This window comes from Aedes albopictus, chromosome 2 (assembly GCF_035046485.1).
Source record: "Aedes albopictus strain Foshan chromosome 2, AalbF5, whole genome shotgun sequence".
Taxonomy (NCBI): Eukaryota; Metazoa; Arthropoda; class Insecta; order Diptera; family Culicidae; genus Aedes; species Aedes albopictus.
The window spans coordinates 233,678,946-233,701,262 of record NC_085137.1 but is presented as its reverse complement, the minus strand read 5'-3'; the positions used below and the strand labels follow the sequence as shown (position 1 = coordinate 233,701,262).

General features: G+C 40.8%; 1 protein-coding gene across 3 annotated transcripts in view; it reads right to left on the bottom strand.

Moving 5' to 3' along the window:
• The window catches only part of LOC109401076 (uncharacterized), a 632,275-nt gene that overhangs the window by 19,067 nt on the left and 590,891 nt on the right, over positions 1–22,317 (bottom strand). For all 3 annotated transcript variants that reach the window (XM_062851342.1, XM_062851340.1, XM_062851341.1), the window contains one exon: positions 4,917–5,040. The gene's annotated coding sequence lies outside the window, so the exon portion shown is untranslated. The remainder of the gene's footprint in view (positions 1–4,916; positions 5,041–22,317) is intronic.

The following is a 22,317-nucleotide window of genomic DNA, read 5'->3' as shown; positions in this document are numbered from 1 at the left end:
AAATTTGGACCAATTAATCAAATGATGTCAATCTATAATGAACATTGCGAAATGATTGACTTTACAATGTCTCGGCATAATCTGAAACAATATTTCAATAACAACAGAAATAGACACGCATAGTTTGAACGAACTACTTTTTAGACCCCTATGAAAAAATAATAAAATGCATTAATTAGAAATAGAAATAGAAAACAAAATCGCAAGTTTCACGGGATTCAATGACTCTGATGAAAAACGGCCACCGGAAGGCGTAGCACCACTAGCCATTAGCGTGGGACACAAAAAGACATTTTACTCCTGTACACTTTTTGAGTTCCGTTTTGGTCCCATATAAACTGTGCAAAATTTCAGATCGATCGGAGAAACTATATTTTCGCGCCAGCCATTTTAAGTTTTCATACGATTTACTATGGGAAAAATCACTTTTGCAAAGAAAAATCGCCACAGGTTGCCCCTCAACTCCTAAAAATAAATCGATGAATGATTTCTGTTGGAAATTTTACGAGGAACCAACCCTCCGATGACTGCAAAGCGATCTGAGGCATGTGAAAAAAGTTATTGACTGTAAACCGAATGGCATGCAAACGCTGTTTAACATGTAAGGAATAACAATAAATTAGAGATGGGTGAACCGTTCGCGAACGGTTCAAAAGAACTAGTTCTTTGGAAAGAATGACTGAACTGTTGTTCGTTTGAAAAGAACGGTAGTTCTCCGTTCTCTCAAAATCGAGAAAACTGAATGCCCCTCAGAACCGTTCATTCAGCTTTTTCAAAGATGACGTTTGGTTTCTGAGAGAGTGAATGTTGTAAATGATCTTCCAAACCATCTCACAAAACAATTCTCCGATGACATGCAGCTGGTCCAAGACCAATAACGGCAATTGTGAAATATCGGTACAATGCACAAAATCAAAAAACTTCTATTTTTGCGAAGTTGGATGTACAAACAATATAAGATTTCTCTAATCACGCAAAAACTTGAGTAGGGCTGAACATTTTGATTAGGTACTTTTGCACTTGTTCAACGTTAGATTTACAAAACAACGATAACTACTGAACAATAGAACGGTTCACGAGAACTAGTTCTTTCTAAAGAACTGTTCAATTGAGAACGATTCCGTTGAAAGAACTGTTTTGCCTAGCGATTTTTCTTTGCAGGAGTTTAATTTCCCCATAGTAAATCGTATGAAAAACTAAGAATGGCGAGCGCTAAAATAAAGTTTTTCCGATCGATCTGAAATTTTGCACAGATGATATGAGACCAAAGTGGAGCTCAAAAAGTATACAGGAACTTGAGTTTTTTTTTTCCATTTTTTGTATTTTCCCATATAAACCGTGTACCAGGCTACTAGCCATATTTATCTTTTTTTCTCGAAAAGTGGAGAAAAAACGTGACAGCGGAATTCAACAACAACCATCCGCGCGCGTGGCTTGCTGCGATCTCAATCGAAACAGCTGGCGTCCATTTGTCAACTCCAAACTTCATCCGGATGTCGTTGCTGAGGACCGTTACAAGCTGCAACAGTTGATGTAGCCTCTGTACTGATTCCGCAAACAGCTTCAGGTCATCCGTAAAGAAGGTGTGGGATATTTTTCTACTCATTTCCACACTTTTCAGTTGATAGCCATAGTTGTATTGATTCAGTGATCTTCTGAGGGGGTTCATCGAATGAAGACGACAACAAGGTCGGTAAAGTAGAAGATGTGTTTTGTGTTTATCTCACTTGTGTGTGATCGTGATCTACTTATCAAGTGCTTTAATAGCAGCCTGGCTATCTGAACAGAAGTAATTACTTTGCCCATTACGTGCTGCCGAAGTGCTGATTGCAAAGATTGCGGCCTGAAAAACGGTGCAGTGTCTACCAAGTGAATAAGACTGATGCAGCCTTAGCTCACGAGAATAAACACCGGCACCTGCACGACCTTCGAAAAGATAGCTATCAGTGTCACATACGATGCCGTCTGAAATACTTCTCTCCAGATAACCAGATGTCCACTCTTCCCGGGAAGGGAATTTCGTGGAAAATGTCCTATATGGAAAATTACAAGCAATTGTAAGACCACTTGGAGCAAGGACAACTTTGTCCCAATTCACCAAAAGTGGAAACAACGAGGTGTGTGTGTTGAGCTGCGATTCACAGGAGTTTCCTCTGGTATACCGAGTACCCATTGGCGGTAAGTGCAAGAAAATGCTACTTGTTTGAGATGAATGTGTAGTGGGGCAACGTCAAAGAGAACTTCGAGCGCTGCCGTAGGAGTTGAAGAGAACGTTCCAGACATCGCCATTAAGTACATCCTTTGGAGATGGCCTAACTTTGATTGGACCGTTCTAACTTCGTCCTTTTGCCACCACACAAGACATCCATAAGCCAATACATATTGGACGAACAACAGTTATGTAAATCCATTTGATATACTTGGGTTTAAGACCCCAAGTTGTACCAAAGGTTCACCGGCATTGCCCGAAGGCCATACAAGCTTTCTTGATTCTGAACTCAACATGTGGTGTCCAGGACAGCTTGGCATCAAGAATGACTCCAACGTACTTTACCTGTTCAGTCACATCGATTTCTGAATCAAAGAGACGTAAAGGTCGAACACCATTACGGTTTCGCTTTTCCGTGAAAAGAACAATAGATGTTTTACTCGGATTTACCGAAAGGCCACATTGGCGACACCAACGCTCAACTACCTGAAGAGCGATTTGCATCAGGTCGAAAAGGGTGCTGATGCACATACTAACTAACAATGTAGGTAGTCGACGGCAAAACCATAAGTAGGAAAACCGCTATTATTGAGTTGCCTCAATAGCGTATCTGCTACGAGATTCCACAAAAGTGGAGATAATACTCCCCCTTGGGGGCATCCACAACCACTCAATTTCCTATTCGCCGCTTGGCGCAATGTCGAGAAGAGATGTCGGTTTTTGAGCATTTGGTAAATTCAATTGGAAATCATTGGAGATATACCACGACCTCGTGTGGCTTCCAATATGGCATCGAAAGGCACGTTGTCAAAGGCACCCTCGACATATCTAAGAAAACACCCAAGCAGGATTGCTTTTGAGCGAATGCCTTCTCGATATCGTAAACAACTTTGTGTAAAAGAGTCACAGTGGACTTTCCAGATTGGTAGGCATGTTGGTTCACATGAAGAGGTACATTGGCCAGATGAACATCACGGATGTGATGATCGACAATGCATTCTAAGCATTTCAGAAGAAAAGAGGTCAAACTGATAGGTCTGAAGCTCTTTGCTTCTTCATACGACGCACGACCCACTTTTGGAATAAACTCTACAGTAATATCCCACCAGGATTTAGGAATATACATAACGAACTAGCCTCGTTGATAGATTCCTTTGCTTGTACTGTGTTAATTTACCAACCTTGGTCCGCAATAATGTAGCGATCCGGTCTTAAAAAACGTCGCATCCAAGCGGGTTTGTGTGTGGTGTGCGACCTTCTCCGTCTCCTTGTGGGCGAGTCCGCAATCTCAGCGTCTTGACAACAGTCACCGCAGTTCAACACACAGTAAATTTCAGATCCTCAAGGTTCTGTACGGCCTCCAAGTACTGTGGCAAAATATCCTGGTTTAGGATGCTTACTGCACTTGTCAACCGATATAAATTCCGCAGCTTTGGTATTCGGTGCCGAGACATGGGGTCTGTCCCATGGAACTGCGTGACTGCTGTGGTCATGTGGAGCGCTCTGGCGTGCAGCGCTAGAATGGAGGTATCGAGAAGCTGACCAAGTAACATTTCGCTAGCCAATAAGTCTTATAGAGGTTTTGATGACCATCATAAAACTTTATACCTTTGTGAGTCAGCTGAGTGATGTGGGCAACTCAAAATGGCTTTATTTCCAGCCAGGGTCAATGCCCGACGAAGGACAATAAATAATATAGGTCTGCGGTCTACGTAGATAGCATTGATTAGAGATGGGTTTCAATTCTTCACGCACGCTTCCTTTAAAATTTTATTTAAGCTCATATCTGCCCTCTGCAATGAAATAACGACTAAAGGTCTCGATCAACAATTTCAAATTTGCCTAAACGAATAAATGCATGGTATACCAAAATTTAAAACCTCTCATGTTGAGTCCAACAAAGTTCTTTTCTCAGATATGTTAGAAACGTATCTCATTCAAAGCCAGTAGATTCCATATCGAGATAGACCTTGGGTCCTTTAACAAGTGTGGCATTGAATCCAACCTTTGAATTGCTTCCAAGAAAGCGCCTTGGAAAAGCACGTGTAACAGATCTCACGGAACCCGGAAAGCCGTTTGCTTTCCCAAAATCTTAATTCAATGTTTGCCATATCCTTTCCCAGCAGAACGACAGGAAAAAAATGAAGAAACTGGATTCGATGTAAAAAGAAGCTGGTCCCGGCACACCACGATAATAATCTTTAATTTCCGACCCAAGCTTCTCAAGGCTGTCGCCTCGGTTGTTATGGTTGGTTGGTGGAGATTGTACGGTAGGTATAGGCTGGCACACCAACGAAATGAGCCAAGAATCCAATCAAATGGTTTTCTCGTTTTCCTCAATGGTTCCTGTGCTGGGATGCTGAGGAGCTTCGTTGCTTGGTGGTGGGCGGCGTAGTTTTGCGGTACGCCAGTTGAAGTAAAAAGTCTTTCCCAGAGAGAAAATCAATTAAACTGGTCAGATCAAATCTCTGCCGTACGATGATGTTGGTGGTGGAGGCTTTGGAAGAAATCGTGTGTAGAAACCTGAAATCTGCCGAACGGTTTACAGATATGTACTGAAGTTGCTTTTGCTTTGTGGGATTCGATTTTTTTTTTTTCTTTATCGGTGTTCGTACTTGCTATAAATGTTAAAAGGTCCTTTTCAACTTTACGTTATACAGTTGCACTAAAAAACGGATAAATGAATCGGCTGGTTTGATCTACTCACCTGTTTGTTCATTGTTGGTTTGGCAGGTGTCCGGTTTCAATTAAAACGAACTGTGTTATCTTTACTTCCACTCTTTGGCTAACGTATGTTCTCTTATATTATCATTTTCACATAACCTTAGATCCTGCAAAGAGACAAGTAGATTTTGGATTAGTATTATACAGCATTTGCAGCTCAACGCACGAACCGCGTAGATGCAAAATATTGCAATTCAAGTGCATAAGCTACGACCTATTCGTAAATGTATTTCGCGTTGTTTGTTTAGCAATAATTTTTTACTTTACTTTTTAAGGGTCGATCTCGACCGCAGGGCACCGGTATGACGAAGCCGACTTCAAACCCCTGGACCACCTCTTGTACTGCATCTGGACTAGCCATTCTCCGAGTCCACGCGCCACCTCCTCTGTAGCTCCCAGACGATATGGGTGATAGCCGTTGAAACGGCATTCCAGCTAATCTCGCATGTGGCAAGCATGCGGTCACGCAGTGTGCGAAATCGCGGGCACACGAACAAAACGTGTTCCGTCGTTTCCTCTAAACCATTGCACACTGGGCATTCGGGAGAATCCGCAAGCCCGAAACGGTGTAGATACTGTCGGAAGCAACCATGACCTGTAAGGACCTGTGTCAGGTGGAATGTAACTTCCCCATAGCGCCTATTAATCCAACTATCTACCCTCGGTATCATCCTATCCCAAGTAACATTTTTTAGTCAAATAGACTAGAAGAGGTTCTTAGAACTATCATAAAACCAAAATATAATGTATAAGGTTTAATGACGATTCTAAAAACCTCTACAAGACTAATTGGCTATCAAAATGTTACTTGGGTATGGGTTCACCTTCCTTTGGTGGAACTGTCCCACGCGCGCTGCCATTTGACCATAGAGGCCATCCTGACAGTCTTGCGTATGCCTCTTGTGCCGCGCATTTCGAAGCACTCCATGTCCTCACTGATAAGAATGCTGATAGGCACCATACCAGTATTGACACAGAGAGCGTCGTGTGACACGGTACGGTACGCGCTTGCAACCCTCAGACACATAAGCCTGTTAGTACTTTCCAGCTTCCGTCGGTAGCATTCAGTACTTAGCGCGGTACCCCACGCCGGGCCGCCATACCTAAGTATGGACGTAGCAACACTAGCCAGAAGCTTGCGCTTACTGGCGTACACCGCAGAGCTATTGGACATCATCCGGGACAGTGCCGCAATAGCTGTGGAGGCTCTTTTACAGGCATAATCGACGTGGCTACCGAAGGTAAGCTTATCGTCGATCATCACGCCCAAGTGCTTGACAGAGCGCTTTGACAGGATAGTGCACTCTCCTACACTGATCTTCGTCTGCTGCGCCGACTGCATGTTGTCATTATTGCCTTGCTTTATTTCCTTATGGAAGCAATGCTGCCATAAGCTTACGGGCCAGCCTCTGCTGCGATTCCAATCGTAGAGTGTGGCCGACCTACCCCCCACTTTCGCTACAGAATTTCTATCGCTATCGGCTTTTGATGACATCGACGATGAAGCTACCGTAAAGATGGAAGGGTTGACAGTGTTTACATCTAACGATTTAGTTTTGTTGACTTTGAAGGTAAGACCTGCCGCCAAGGAGGGATTGGCAAGATCATCGAGCTTGCTCTGCAAATCAGAGCGGCGTTGAGCTAGGAGAGCAACGTCATCACCCAATTCGAAGTCATTTAGGTATTTTATGTTAATGGGCTGCCACAGCAACCCACGATTTGGTTCACGATCAATCGCATCTACCAGGATCTCGTCGATTACGATATGTAGCGAATTGTAGCGGTGATAGAATACGTCCTTGCCTCACTCCAGCGACGACCTGGATGGGATCGGACAAGACACCGTTGTGCAGTACTCTGCACGAAAATGTCCTGTACTCTACTTCAATGAGACCGATGATTTTCGCAGGGACACCCTTGCTTGCGCCTGAGGGCTTCCCACATGTTTTCGTGGTTGAGACGGTCGAAAGCTTTTTCGTAACTTTTGCATGTTTAGTTTAAGTAGGATTTCAAATTAGAATATTAACAAACTACTAACAACTGACATAACCGACCCCCTTGAAACTTGTTTCAACTTACTAACATCATCTCTACTAACACTTGAATTCAATCTTACTAATTAATTTCCATCCATGCTGTCTTCTAGGGGTAATGGACAAATACTTTGAACTGGGCGCCTGTAAGTTCATCTGGAAGTTCGTATGGTGACAACCGGTATGACTCCATCAGCTCCAGGGTGAACCTCAGTTATTCTGGCTAATGACCACTCCAGCGGAGATATATGGTCTTCTCGAACTACCACGATGCTACCAGTGCGGATGGGGCTTGGTTGAATGTGCTTGGTCGCTTGCTAAAGTCCGGTGAGATATTCTTGGCTTCAGCGCTGCCACTAGCGTTGAAACATCTACTGTCGTTGCTGATAGTGGGTCAGGCGGTTCGAGGGTATGGCTGTGAAATCGGGGTCGGGGAGGGCTTTCATTGACGTCCCGATTAAGAAATGGGCTGATGTGAGGGCATTTATGTCAGTGGGGTCATCTGACAAAGGGCAAAGAGGTCTTGAGTTGAGGGCTGCCGCAATTTGTACTAGCAGGGGGCAAAAATTTTCATGGGTCAATTGGTGTGAACCAATTTCCTTTTACAGAGCGGTTTTGGAGGAGCGGGCTGCTGCCTCCCGCAGTCCTCCAAAATTGGGAGCTCGGGGTGGAATAAATTGTCACAAAATTCATTGCTGTGACAGTTCCGTTCCAATCGCAGTCTGGCCGACAGTGCTGTTTAAAAGTATGTAAAGGTCATGTAACTCATGCTTCGCTCCTTGAAAATTTGTCGCATTGTCGGAATTCGGGATTCCGTGGTGGCCTATGAACTACGAAGCGCAGAGATGAATCCAGCTGACGAGAGGTCCATGACGAGCTCAAGGTGAACGGCTTTTGTCGTGAAGCATATAAAAACAGCGATGTACACTTTCGTTGGAGCAGCTCACCGGTGTGGGGGCTTCAAATAGAAGGGTCCGCAGTAGCCGACGCCAGTTATGAGGAAAGGTCGAGCTGGGCGTACTCGTACGGATGGGAGCTGTCCCATCGGCTGTTGGATTGGCGTAGGGTTAAAGCGAAAACAACAACGATGACACTTTCGAAGAACAGAATAAGTGACGGCTCTTTTTCCATGAATCGGCCAAAACTCCTGTCTCATGACTGCAAGAGTTGCTTGATGTCCTCCGTGAAGAGTCTGCAGATGATAATACTCAACGAGCATACCGGTAAATCTATGCGACTGCGGAAGTACTGCTGGATGTCTGGTGGCGTAGTCCTCAAGGGAATGGCGAAACCGACCTCCAAATCTGATTATTTCTTCCCGATCAACGAAGGGAAGAAGAAGCTTCAATGGTGATTTGTGGGAAACTTGGTACCGTTTCTTCAAGGTTTTGATTTCCTATGAGAACGATTCTTCCACTATACGTACTAGGCACATTTTGGCGGTAGCAATTTTTGATACAGAAAGAAATGCTGTAGAAATACGCTCCTGAGGTCGTCTACAATTGTTCAAAAATCGTAGGCAACGTGCCACTATTCTGAGGAGAGGTAGCAGTGATGATCGGGTTCTCTTTCCCGGCTACATGCTGCCATGAATGTCCAAATGTTACAGCCTGAATACTAGAAACACGATTGGGGATGAATGTTTTCCACGTATTTGGTGAAGCTTTCAAGCAGTGCAAAACAACGCAACGGTTGAGTCCGACCAGAACAAGGATTGAACGTCGTCCATCCCATCCGGTTTGCAGTAAAGCCAGCTTCTGCATGATTATCTTGGCAGTTACCACTACAGGAGCAATCAATCCAAGCGGATCAAACAGCTTGGCAATTGAAGATAAAATCTTCCTCCTAGTCCATGTTCCTTCATGATCGTCCGTGCTAAACAGGAACCGAAGTTGATCAGCTTTCGGCTCCCAAGTAATTCCAAAGGTTTTGATCCTTTTATCGGGGTACAATTCAAAGGTGATGGAAAGATTTGTTCCCAACTGATCTTATAAGACCTCTTTTTTGACCCCGGAACCTCTCGGCTCGGTTTCAGAGGGAAACCGGCCCAAAACCCCAGGCTGCTGGTCTGAGCCGGCGGCAGCCTCCGGGGTGGGCACTCAAGGCCTCTTTTCGATTCCGGGTCTCAGAGCGTATCGACGAGGGAAAGTTTTCGGAGTACGGGAACCTATTTCACAAAATACTCACGGTTAACAAACGCTTTATTGTTCTTCGCAATGGGGGTCACAGATGGAGGGGGCCCCACGGGCGGTGGCGGCAGATATGACTTCGATGGCGCAGGAGGTGGCTTAGACGGAGGTGGTGGCTTCGACGGCGGCGGTAACTTCGGCGGCGGAGGAGGGAACTTCGACGATGGTGATGCTGGCTTCGATGGTGATCCGGAGGGCTTCCAGAGGCAATAGAACGGGAGCGGTTGGAGCCGTTGAGTTTCTGGCGGGATTCGTACTTTCCTCGATCCTGTAGCGGTTCCAGATGGCCGCAAGGGCCAACGTCTTCACGGAAACGTGCGCGGCAACGTGCGTTGGAGGCTTCCCGGCGAGCCGGCTCCTTAATCGGAAGGCCAGGTCCGGAGAATGGTTTCGGAATGGTGGCCTGGGCGGGACTTGTCGCGCGCCCCAAATGCAATGGCCGTAGCGGATAAAACCGTCCGCTAAATGATCGGATTGCGATACCTGGAGCGGGTACAATCTTCCGCAGGATACACGACCGGCAATCACTAATCGAGATTTTCTCACTTTCAAGAGCGGTAGCTCGCTAACTGTCCTTCGCTTGGAATCTTGCTACTGAATGACTCCCATCATCTCCACGAACGTTCCTCACCCGAAGCATCCATCACTCATCAATTAGCGTTTTCCCATTTCCTCCTACACTCGCTTCTGGATGAGTGAAACCGGCCACCCACGTACCCCGTACACCCAGATTTGCGCTTCGCTTGCGTACCCCGTCAATTGCCATTTCAATTTGACCGTTGTAAATTAACTTTACATAGAGTTCCCTAATTTCCCGTACTCTGGGTTTAAACAAAACACAAATGTTACCCGCCGGTAACAATCTTCAGGAACTCCAGCCAAGACTTTTGGGCCATTTGAGCACCATTTCCGTATTGGGAATCCTCCTTAATTCCTCGCGCAGACCGATGGCTTACTCCACGCTCGTGGCTCCTCCGATGTAGTCGTCCACGTAAAAATCCTTTTCCAACGCAGCGCTTGCTCCGAACCTTCATCGATATCTAACTGCTTCAAAGCACGTGTTGCCAAAAACGACGTTTCAGCCCGTATGTCACGGTAAGCAGCTCCTAGCTGTCAATTGGTACATCTTTGGAGAAGTAAAAACATATTCGAAGACGAAGAGTATCGTTGTTGTCCTGTCGAATCTGCCTGTACATTTTCTTCACATCTGCCACAAGTGCCACTTCGTGCCTGCGAAAGCGAATAAGCAGGTTCAAAAGATCTTCCTGAATTACAGGCCCTTCAGTAGTACGTCGTTGAGAAAGCCGTTGTCCGTTTGCGCCGACGCATCGAAGACGACGCGCACCTTGGTCGTTGTGCTTGTTTCTTTGAGTACTTCCGTACTTCCGTACTTTGAGTACCTTCCGTTGAGCCGTTCCCGTAGCTTCTGCTTGTAATTCCGCTTCCGATATCCTCCTTATGTGTCCCATTTCCAGGTATTCTCTCATGAATGCGTAATACTGATCCTTCATGGTAGAGTTCCTTTTCAAACAGTTTTCCAGTTTCCGGTATCTTTTCAGCTCTGAAACCTCCGAGTTGCCCAACATCTGTTCGAAACCGACATGCTTCGGCAACTGTACGATGTATCGTCCATCCTGCGCCCTCGAATGAGTACGCTTAAAATCCTCTTCGCAATCCTACTCTTCCTTGGACCATGCCGGTTGATCGTCGCAACTTTCCACCTTTCAAAATCGTTCCAGCATTTCTTCCGGAGTTTCGCCCGTGTTGCCGTGCAGCAACGAACTGATAGGTTATGCTGAAAACTTGCATCCCTGTCAGCTACGACCCATCCAAATACCGAATCTACGAGCACGGGTAACTCGGGACCCAGAAAAAACCGTCTCATCTCCCTTTCGACAAAAAGTTGAAGAAGTGTTCAACACCAAGTAATAGATCGATGCGGCCACTGACGTTGAACTGAGGATCTGCCAGTTGAAGATTATTTGGGATTTTCCTATGAGAAATCGGAACTGTTGTCAAAGGTAATTTTGCAGTCACTCGTTGTAACACCAAGAAATCCAATCCAACCGTGTAGTCCGTGGTTCTGTAACTTACCGTTGCGCTGACGGCATGTTTCGCTGTAGATTCCGATTGTCCAACTCCTGTTATTGAGCGATTCCAAGCAACAGCATCAAAATTAAGGAAATTTTTTAATTCATGATTTTCTATTGAACTGAAACTTTGCACAGTTTTTCAGTTCCATCTAAATCGCCATTTTTCGATATCAAATTTTTATTTTGAATCACGACTAACTTTTCGAATGGGTGTATGTGAAAATGGTTCAATAATATTCAAAAATCTGTACAGCCAAAATGGTTCGTTCGATTGCTATGAATTTTTCAGCAAAGTTAGATAACTAAATGGTGATTCCTATGAAAATATACACTGTGAAAAAAACATCTTTTTTAACATTAAAAATATCATTTTTGTCACAAAAACTCAAATATCTCAAAACCCTATCTTTTTACCAACGCAATTTTTTTTAGGGAAGACGGTCCATTGTATTAGCAATCTTCCATAAAAATTTGGTGATGGTAAACTAATAAACAAAAAAGTTATAACATTTCAAACATTTCACAATTTTCACATTTGGTAAATATTTTTTTCTGTGTAAATTATTTCGGTCAGAAATCGCAGTTTGATGCTGATTTTATTGTTCAGCAAAGTTAGATAACTAAATGGTGATTCCTAAGAAAATATACACTGTAAAAAAAAATCTTTTTTAACATTAAAAAATATCATTTTTGTCACAAAAACTCAAATATTTCAAAACCCTATCTTTTTACCAACGCAATTTTTTTTAGGGAAAACGGTCCATTGTATTAGCAATCTACCATAAAAATTTGGTGATGATAAACTAATAAACAAAAAAGTTATGACAATTCAAACATTTCACAATTTTCACATTTAGTAATAATTTTTTTTAGTGTAAATTAGGCTAATACAAATTTCGATTTTCTCTTATGTCACCGCCCCCTCGGAAAATTTTGGTCGGAATTCAACATTTTGAGGGGAGCACAAATAAAATGTTCAAGAAAATCAACAAATTTAAGGTGTAATTCGAGTTCCACAGAAACTTTCTTAATAAATCCGATGAGTTTATCTATGTTGCCTAATTGTTTGGATATTTTTCCATCGAATACATTTATTATTTATCATCCTCCCCCTTAACGAGTCAACGAGCGCTGTGACAAAAGAAGAAAATGAGATTTGTTCCTGCCTTTATTTCGGCCGGAAATCGCAGTTTGATGCTGATTTTATTGTTAATGGCCTTGCGTGAGTAAAACAAGCTGTTTTTATTATGTATTATGTATATTATATGTACAGTAATGTTCCGATTTTATCACGCCCTCCGCGCATTAGTCGTTTATTCATTATTTGCTGTTACATTTGAGGACAAGTGTTTTCCCTCTTCTTCAAAATGAATGTTGAAAGCGTGTTTTGCAACGTTAAAAATATTGGAATGCGTATGTTGAAGTATATATCAAAGCATTTTTGAAAAGGGGCGTGATTAATTGTTTAAACTGATGTCGCTGATGGTACGGTGACATGACTCTCTGCACTTAGCACTTCTGGCAATTTCTCAGTTGTTGTCGTTTTCGAACTTCCTACGCCCTGCTTTACCGATGATATACAGATGGCTCGTTTGTCAAAGTCTAGACGGCAGGACGTGCAAATGCGTAAATTTGGATTCAATTTGGGCATAACCAGTCTCTTTCAGATTATCTATGGTGCTTTCGGTGAGATTTCGTAACTCCTTTGATCATTTTTTTTTCATCAAACGGTCTACAAGAGAGAGTTGAGTTGAAGACCTTTGAGAAAGCGACTGTTCATGTTGTTCGTTAGATTATAATAAACAAAATCACTTATTAGTTTTAACTGACTAGTTTGGTGTTGTTTGCTTGGCTGAAGAAAAAAATTACTATTTAATATCCATAGCGGTAGTATTTTTTTTTTGCTTTTTCGTGAGCATTGTCATGGTATGTATACAGACAAACAAACGTAACACTGACGAAATTTTCATTGACCACGCCTTTAACGATCATTTTGAATCTTGGTTGTGACTTTCATAACCAGAAGAGTGCCCATCATTTTTCTTTGCGTTTGACGTTTCACACTAGCGCCTTCTGATGACGATATTGCACATCGCAGTATTTCGTGAAACATTTCCACCAGGTGGGGGTAGTGTGAACTGGGCGATGGATTTTCACGTGGTAGGTAACTCTCATGCATTTGTTGTTGTTGAAGTTACTCGCATTCTTCCGATCATAAAGTCTGTTCTCTAAGAGGTATTTTTTTGAAGATAAACTAGACGTATACGCGTATATAAAACTTTTATTATACAGCTTTTGTCTTAAAAATAAGTTTAATTCCATTTTTCTTATAATCAACAGCTTTTCAACACTATCAAGGGATTTTTTCACCAGTCACGTACAATAAAAAGTATGACACTCTCAATATTTTTGATCAAAACACTGGATCGCGTCTAAGTTTCAAATAGATACTATAGAAATTATGAATAATCAAATAAAAGTATCATGAAAACAACTTGTTTAATTCAGGCGGTAGCCTTTACAATAAAATCAGCATCAAAAAATAATTCTCAAAATAATTTACACAGAAAAAAAATTTTTTTTGTTACTAAATGTAAAAATTGTGAAATGTTTGAAATGTCATAACTTTTTTGTTTATCAGTTTACCATCACCAAAATTTTATGGTAGATAGCTGATATAAGACCAAGCCCACTCATGGGCTCAATCAAGCGTTTTAACGTTAAGTAGAGCCCCGAACAAAGAAGCGAACCGCACCGGTCGCTGCTAAGTAGGGCTCGAAAGCGAAAAGTTTACGTACGGTTCGTAGCATGGCTTAGAATATAGAGACACGCAAAGTACGGTCTCTATCCGTAGGCTCGTGCGCTCTCTCGCGTTTAGCTCTCTGGGTAGCGTAAAGAGGAGACGAAAGAACATGAGTATGGATTTGTTGCCAGGTATATAGTTTCTAGAGAATGATTTTCTTGTTTTGTATAGGTAGGAATTTTAGTTTGCATCAAATATTTGAAATTTTCAACCAATCAATATCATAGATCGTTACACGAATAACACAACAAATTGTCTGACATACAATTGTGATAGAGTGACAATACAAACGCAGAAAAATAATAGGTTTAAATTGACAAGCTTTGAATAAAGTTTTCGCTTCTTCGCCAATTTTAGGATCATGCATATCGAAAATGTATTGATTTTCTCTTTAAAATAGTTACGATTGCTCATAATCGCACCTTTAGTTTTTGATTCGGCAGATCGTTTCGAAACTAATATTTGAAGAAATGTATAGTGATTTAGTGAGTTTTGCTGTTTTAACACGTACATGTTTGAGCCGGGTTTTCTACGCAGCAAGTCAAGCTTAGTTTCGCACATTTAGAAAAATGTCCAAATAAATAACTCGCGAAGTTCGTTCCGACAAGTTTCAAAATTATCGTCATCCGACGCAGATTCCGGTGAGAAGATGTGCGTATTTTCTAACCTAACCCGAAAAGAAACTATTTAACGGTAATAAGTGACCACAAGGTTTTCTTTCTTCACTTTCCGGGCTGAGATCCTTCGCTTTGAAAGAGCTGTGCCTCGCGTTTCGTTTTGTCGTGTATATTTCAAAAAGGCAAAAGAGTATTGGTTTGATTGCTGTTTTTGAAAATGGTGGTCGTCAGTGGGTGGTTTATTAAAAATAAATTTAAAAATATAAATTAAATAAACGAGACATTAGGAAGAAAGTGTGCGAAATGGGTAACTTCACCGTCCACGCATCCTTCCTCCCCTGTAAATTCGAGATGTACCTTGCCGAAATAAAATATTCTGTACTCCAAGTATTTCGAAGAATCATCTTTGCGCGTAAATACAACGCAGTAGACCAGACCGCTTTGATGCATGTGTCATATCCCTGATATGCTGCAAGCATCAGTATTGACAAGAAAAGTAACACGATTGCTTTCCAGGGTGATTCCGCGTATGTAAGAGATTAGATAAGAGTAGTTACGATTTTTCAAAGATGCATTGACTGTACCTAACTCAACTCAGATATCATAGAAACAGTACAGTTATTTCTTTTTGTAAAAGCTAAATCATACAGATAAAAATCTTAAAAAATGTAGTCGAGCTGCCAAGTTTCACCAATTAAAATAGGCGGTGTGCAGGACTGCCATATTGTAGGTTCCTCGTTATAGAAAAAGCAAGGCGTTGGATGTTAAAATACAACAATTGTTGTATGAAGTGCCAAAAAGGAGAGTGGGCTCATTATGTACTTTGACAAATACGCAGTCTACTTCAAGCGCATAGAATCTGCTTCCAACAAAATATTCATATACCAGCATCCAAAAGATCGCAATATATATTAAGATTTGCGAGTGATGATTTGTAACTAAAAGGTTGTGACTGAGTATAGAATTAGCTGATGTTAAAATACACGTTAATGAAAAAAGGTTGCGCAAACTTATCGCAGACTGTTAGAAGACAGCTTCTACTATTACCAGGATTCAAGAATCTTGACCTACGCGAAGTTGTAAAGGAGACAACTACGTGATAAATGTGTTGGAAATACAAGGGATGTAATTATTCAATAAACCTAATTATTGAAAAGAATGCTCATAATCTCAAATTCAGATAAATTTCTTGCGAGAAAGGCAACATGAATATTGAAGAGATGGATATTATTTTAGATAAAAATTCAACCTACAAGTCATACAGTAAGCAACAAACATATAATTTTAAAAAAAGATTGCTTGAATTCCGGGTTTAAATACAATCATAAATTATTGAGAAAATGATATCTTTAAACGCACCAAAACTGGTACAAATCTCCAAGGGAATTATTTATTTGAATTCAATTTTTACTAACAGTTTTCAGTCTTATCCAAAACCCCATCTTTCATAATACCTATGTGCACAAATTATTATACTGAATAAGATTTGCAATAACCCTATAGAAATACACAAAATATTGCGATGATTTACAGAAGTGCAAAAAACCGATGGTACGGAGAGAATAGAGACCACCGGTGCGCAAAGGCGACCGATCATTATTTTACTCACATGGAAACGAACGACCGGTGCGAACATGGGTTGATAACGAAATTAAAAATCGTTAACGACGTGCTGTTGCGTGTGTAGTATTAAGCCCACGGGTGGGCTTGGTCTAAAGGGCCATTTCCCCTAAAAAATTAACGTTGGTAAAAAGATAGGGTTTTGAGATATTTGAGTTTTTGTGACAAAAATCATATTTTTTTTAAGTAAAAAAATAATTTTTTTACAGTGTATATTTTCTAAGGAATCATCATTTAGTTATCTAACTTTGCTGAAAAATTCATAACAATCGAAAAATCCGTTTTTGCTGTACAGCTTTTAGAATATTTTTGAGCTGTTTTAGCATACACCCTTCTGAAAAGTTAGTCGTGAGTAAATATGAAGGTTTGATATCGAAAAATGACGATTTAGATGAAATTGAAAAACTGTGCAAAGTTTCAGATATTTTTGAAATGGTCGCTCAGGATCGACTGACATGACTCCGTGGAATTCCTCTATTGGAACACATATTGTTCGCCGCTTGAGTTTGAGCATTTGGCATAGTCTCTCACTTATCACGTTCACCTGCGATCCACTGTCCAGCAACGCACGACCCATCTGGCTTCCCCCGTACTGATCGCGTACTTTTACCACCACCGTATCGATCGTAGACAGAAATACGCTTGAACTTACGCTTCCCTGCTTTGTTCCAATGCTATACGATCCAGTCGACCCATTTTCCTCGGTTTCCCTTAGATTATCTTCCACTGATTCCGTTACAAGATGCGACCTAGTCGCATTATTCTCCCTTGTTGCGTTGCCTGCTGAAGTATTGCCCTCGGAGTCGTTGCTACCATTGCTTCCGCTGTTAGATTGAAACCTGGGATGAATAAGGGAGTTATGCTTCTTTCCGTACGTCCTGCAGCTGATCTTCAAACTGCAATCCCGGACCCAGTGATCGGACTTGAAACAATTGCTGCACAACCGCTTGCTGTTGACAAAGTCCAATTTCTCCTGCAGCCCGAAACTCTGGAACTTCGAACTCTTCAACAAATAATGCTGCTTGCTGCAGCATTGGAACATAGGATTACTTCTCCCACTTTCCATTGACGCATGTACTGCCAACCGTTCACGTTTCACGAACACCTTCGGCTGCACGCTGATGGCCTTACTACAGTTTGATTGTACAGCATCCAAAACCCTCGTCCGGTGTTCGGTTTTTTCGCCCAGCTGCTTTAATATCTATAGCCGTTGATCGAATTCGTACACCGAACCACGAATCCGCATCGCCGATTCCTTATCAATTTTTGGGAATTCCATGGGTACTCAACAGATACTCATTTGAATACAGCTTCGTGATAGTATCCTATGCTAGATCCTATGCTATGGCGTAGTTGTCGTTAGTGATTGTTAGCGACTCGATCAACTTGACCGCTTCCCCTTTCAAGGCAGATTTCAAATAATGAAATTTGTGCACATCGCTGAGCTCCACTGAGTCATGAATAAGCGAGACGAAGGTGGACTTGAAGGACAGCCACCCCAGTATCGCCATCAAGCGAACCCCCGTGTGCATTCCCAATGCACTAGTGAAGGAGGCCAGAGCCGGAAAGATACCGTGGGCAGAGCCGGGCAACATACCTACAAAATTGATGTTTGCCATAGATCCGGTAGGATTCTTCTTTTTCTGTATGGCTCTACGTTCCCACTGGAACTTGGCCTGCCTCTCTCCAACTTAGTGTTCTTTGAGCACTTGCACAGTTATTAATTGGAGGGCTTTCTTTGCCAGCACAATGATACACTATGCCCAAGGAGTCGAGAAAAATTTCCCGACCGGAACGGGAATCGAACCCGCCGTCTCCGGATTGGCGATCCAAAGCCTTAACCACTAGGCTAACTGGAGACCCCAATGATCCAGATCCGGTAGGGTGCACCAGGTAGAACGTGATCTGGCGAGTATCGGATATAACACAAGTTTACAAAATAAAACGAAAGTCGTGAACTTCTGTCAACGACCAAAATTTTTGAAGCACAATTTAGTGCTGATTTCGAAACCGACCTTCAAAAAATTTTAAGTAGAACAGTTTTTGAGTTTTAGCTCAATATCGAGTTCTGCAACTTTTCAAAATATGTAATTTACTAAAATTCAAATATATTGCGTTTTGTTCAACCAATTTTAAATCTTTTTCCATAAATTAAAAGCTGAATACAATACCATTCGATCATCTGAATACAGGTTTTGCGTCAGATTGATGAAATTCAAGATATTGGCGATTTTTAGGGACGATCTTCTTAAATTTTAGCAAAATTCCCAAAATTTTTTGAAGAAAGGTATTTTTTCCAATAAGAAAAAAACAACTTAAAAATTCTTTCTCGACGTTTATTTGACATATCATATGTAGGCAAGTTACAGTAAAAATGTCAGCTCAATCGGAGCATTGATTACGGAGAAAGAGATGTTTGAAGTGAGCTACTTTGCTTAAAAATAGAACAAAAATCGATTTCAAATCATCAACCTTGTATGGAAAGTCGAAAAAATTCCGCTCTACTGTAATTTTTTTCTTTCGCGTTTTCGAACTCAGGGCATGGTTCTACACCAAAAATGATCATCAGCTTACCGAGTTCAAAAATGCTGTAAACTAGTGTAATCGAGGAAGAGACGGCGGTAGCCATAAACCAAAAATGTGAAGTAGTGTAAGCTGTAAATGAAAGTAATGTAATGTTTGTAACATGGAGAAAACACCGAGCTTAAACCAACTGTGCTAACTCGTATGTTCAACCCACTTAATCAATCTAATAACGGGGAGCCATCTCATCTGACGGTAAGTGGTTCGCAGGAAAATTGAATTACATGAAAATACCGCGATGAAGGTGTACCGAAAAAAAAACAGCGAACCATCTGTCGCAACAGCAGGAGCAGTAGGTACCGAGAATAATCACCATCCTGGAGCAACGTTTATTTTCCCTGGCTCTTGATTACGTGCGGGCGGGTACACGACGCGACGGCTCGGCTGGAGTCGAGTTTGTTCAACTGATGTGCCACAGCTAGATGCCAGCCGGGCGCTCCAGATCTACGTCGGACCACTTTTTTCTGTCCGTTCGGGAGTGGTAGAGTCCCAGACGAGACACCTAGTTCTGCTAATCATGTAGACAAACATAATAAATTTCATTATCACGCTGCTCGTTTCAACTCGGGGCTATGGTTTGCGGTCTCTCTGGGAAGTTGTTCCTTTGCTTACGCTGGAAAGGTTGCGTTTTCCGCTTAGTGCTTGAGGGATATTTGATGCATATTTTCCAGAAGCCGTTTTCTAATTTTACGCTTTAAGATATTTTCCTAGATGGTACAGATGGGTAAAGTGTCGCTACGCTACGAATCTTTTTTCTATAGGAGTGTCACGATGGGTTTTAATCAGTACATAAAAGGATGGCTTACGTGAGACCGTGCACAACTCTGGAACAAAAAGCCCAATTTTAGTAGTTACTAGTCTTGTTGAGAGTTGAAACAATAATGAGTCTTTATTCAAAATCAAAGCTTAAGCTAACCTGCTTAATCTAGTACATAATTTCTGGAGAAGGCTGAAACGCATACATATCAATAGCCTATCGATCCATGCAACAGAACGATAGCCAATCCAAGGAAAGGAAAAGATAATTACGAAAAGGGGCGTTTACCATTCAATTAAGTAAACGTTCACACGTGGTTGCTTGAACTGTGCGCTGTTCGGTTAGGTCAGCGCTTCGAGTGGAAAGAAGGAATTGTGTGCATTTATGGGTATGAAATGTGATACGCGTACTCAGCATGAGTACGGTATGGGAAACAAGAGTGTTGCACAACTTGTGTGGTAAATCGAAGTTATTTAGGTGTGAATGACATGTCCCAGCATTGTTCGTGGGAACATGAGAGGAATGCACTTGAAGAAATGCAGGCGCATCAGTCCTGCATGTGAAAAACACCACTTTAAAAGATGTGGGAAAGACTGCTTGAAAACGGACAGTTGTAAACTGTCAAGATCAAATATTTATGATCTTTCAAAAACATGCTAAAGAATAATTCTTTACAGATACGATAATGCTACACCATCCCCCTTTGGGTGAATGACGTAACGCAGTGAAATCATTCAATTATTGTCAACATAGTTTCAATAAATTCTAAAATATTGTTTCAATCTCCTTTACAATGATGAAATAAAATGTCAGTTTTTTGTAATTATAATTGAAATATTTGGAATATGTAGTTGCAAAATAAAATAAAATGTATCTTAAAACTATCCGAATTTCTCACTTCTCAGCTAATGCTAAGAATATTGACCTATCTCATTTTTTTACTATTTTTTGATTTCCATTATTTTTTTATGAGATTAGGCTCGGGTTTATAAACTAACACTTCTTATGATCTAATTAGTCTATTTTTATGAACTAAAGATGATTGATTCGTTTTCAAATTTATGATCTCACAATTTGGTTCTGATATCGATGTTACTTTATATGGACCTGTATAGAATGAATCTAATTTACGTCTATTTTCCTTTTGCAAATAAACTGTATCTCCTGTTTTGATTTGAATCGGATTCGTTGAACGATCATTTATTTCTTTTCGAATTTGTTTCTGTTCAAGTAATTTTTGTTTTACAGTTTCATGTGACTTTTGAAGTTTGAATTTTAATTCTGTGCTGTAAAGATCAAAATTATAAACTGGATCAACTTTATCTGTGTATGTTTCGTGTGGTACTCTTGCTTTAACTCCGAAAACCAATTCATATGGCGTTAAACCATGATCAGTATGTGGGCTAGTATTATATGTAAATGCATAAAATTGTAACCAATCATCCCAATCCGAATGGTGTTCATTGACATAATTTCTTAGGTATTCATTCAAACACCTATGATTTCTTTCCAATGAACCTATCGTTTGTGGATGGTAGGCTGTAGAAAAAGTTTGCTTAACCTGTAATAACTTGCATATTTGGCCAAGGACTTCATTTTTGTATTCGGATCCTTGGTCTGATTTTAACTCTAAAAATTTACCATATATCAAAATAAAATTTTCAACCAAAGCTTTAGCTATTACATTCGCTTCTTTAGTTGGAATTGGAATTAAAACTATATACTTAGTCAATTCACACTGTATAGTCACAGCGTATCTATTATTATTATTTGATTTTGGAAGTGGTCCTACGGTATCAATAGCTATCACTTCGAATGGTCTAGATGGGGTATTGGTAATTGTTAATTTTTCTTTTGTGTGTTTGGTAATTTTATTCAACTTGCACAATTCACAGGCCTTTATGAATTGAGCAATCGAACTTTTCATATTTGTCCAGTTGTAAATTTCTCTAAGCTTGAGGTACAGTCTATGCTGACCTATATGTCCTCCAGTTGGTGTCTCATGATGGTTTTTGAGTATATTTTGAATTTCTCCAAGATCACTAATGAACTTGGGTGGATTATACATTATAATCTGTAATGTTTTGATTGATTTCAGAGTTAACTCTTTAAAAGTTTCTTTAGATACCATGTTAAAAATTGGGTCAAGACTCGAAAGTGCAATTTTATCAATTTTATTAATATTCATTTCTTTTTCTAACACTGAAAGTGCAAACACTAGTGTTTGTCTTATACTTCGCAATCGTGTTGTTATTCGTATAATAACTTTATTTTTCTGCGCTTCATACATTGTAAAAATTAAATTTTCATTTTCCACTATACTTCGAAGTTTTGGTAGTTTTCTAGCTTCAGTCGGGTTCTCTGTCATATAGATAACAAGTTGATCAGGCTTATTATCGACATTGATTTGACTGGAATATCGTTGTTCATTTTTAGTTTCATTATCTTTCTTCCTTGTCATTGACCTAGTATTAACAGTAAATATACTTTTAGATTTTAATTCATCTGATGTCATTATTATACGTGACAATGCATCAGCAGTAACGTTTGTTTTACCTTGAATATATTCAATGGAAAAATCGAAATCTTCTAAATCCAATCTCATCCTAGTTAATTTAGATGTCGGATTTTTCATATTAAATAAAAATACTAAGGGGCGATGATCTGTACGAACTACAAATTTACGTCC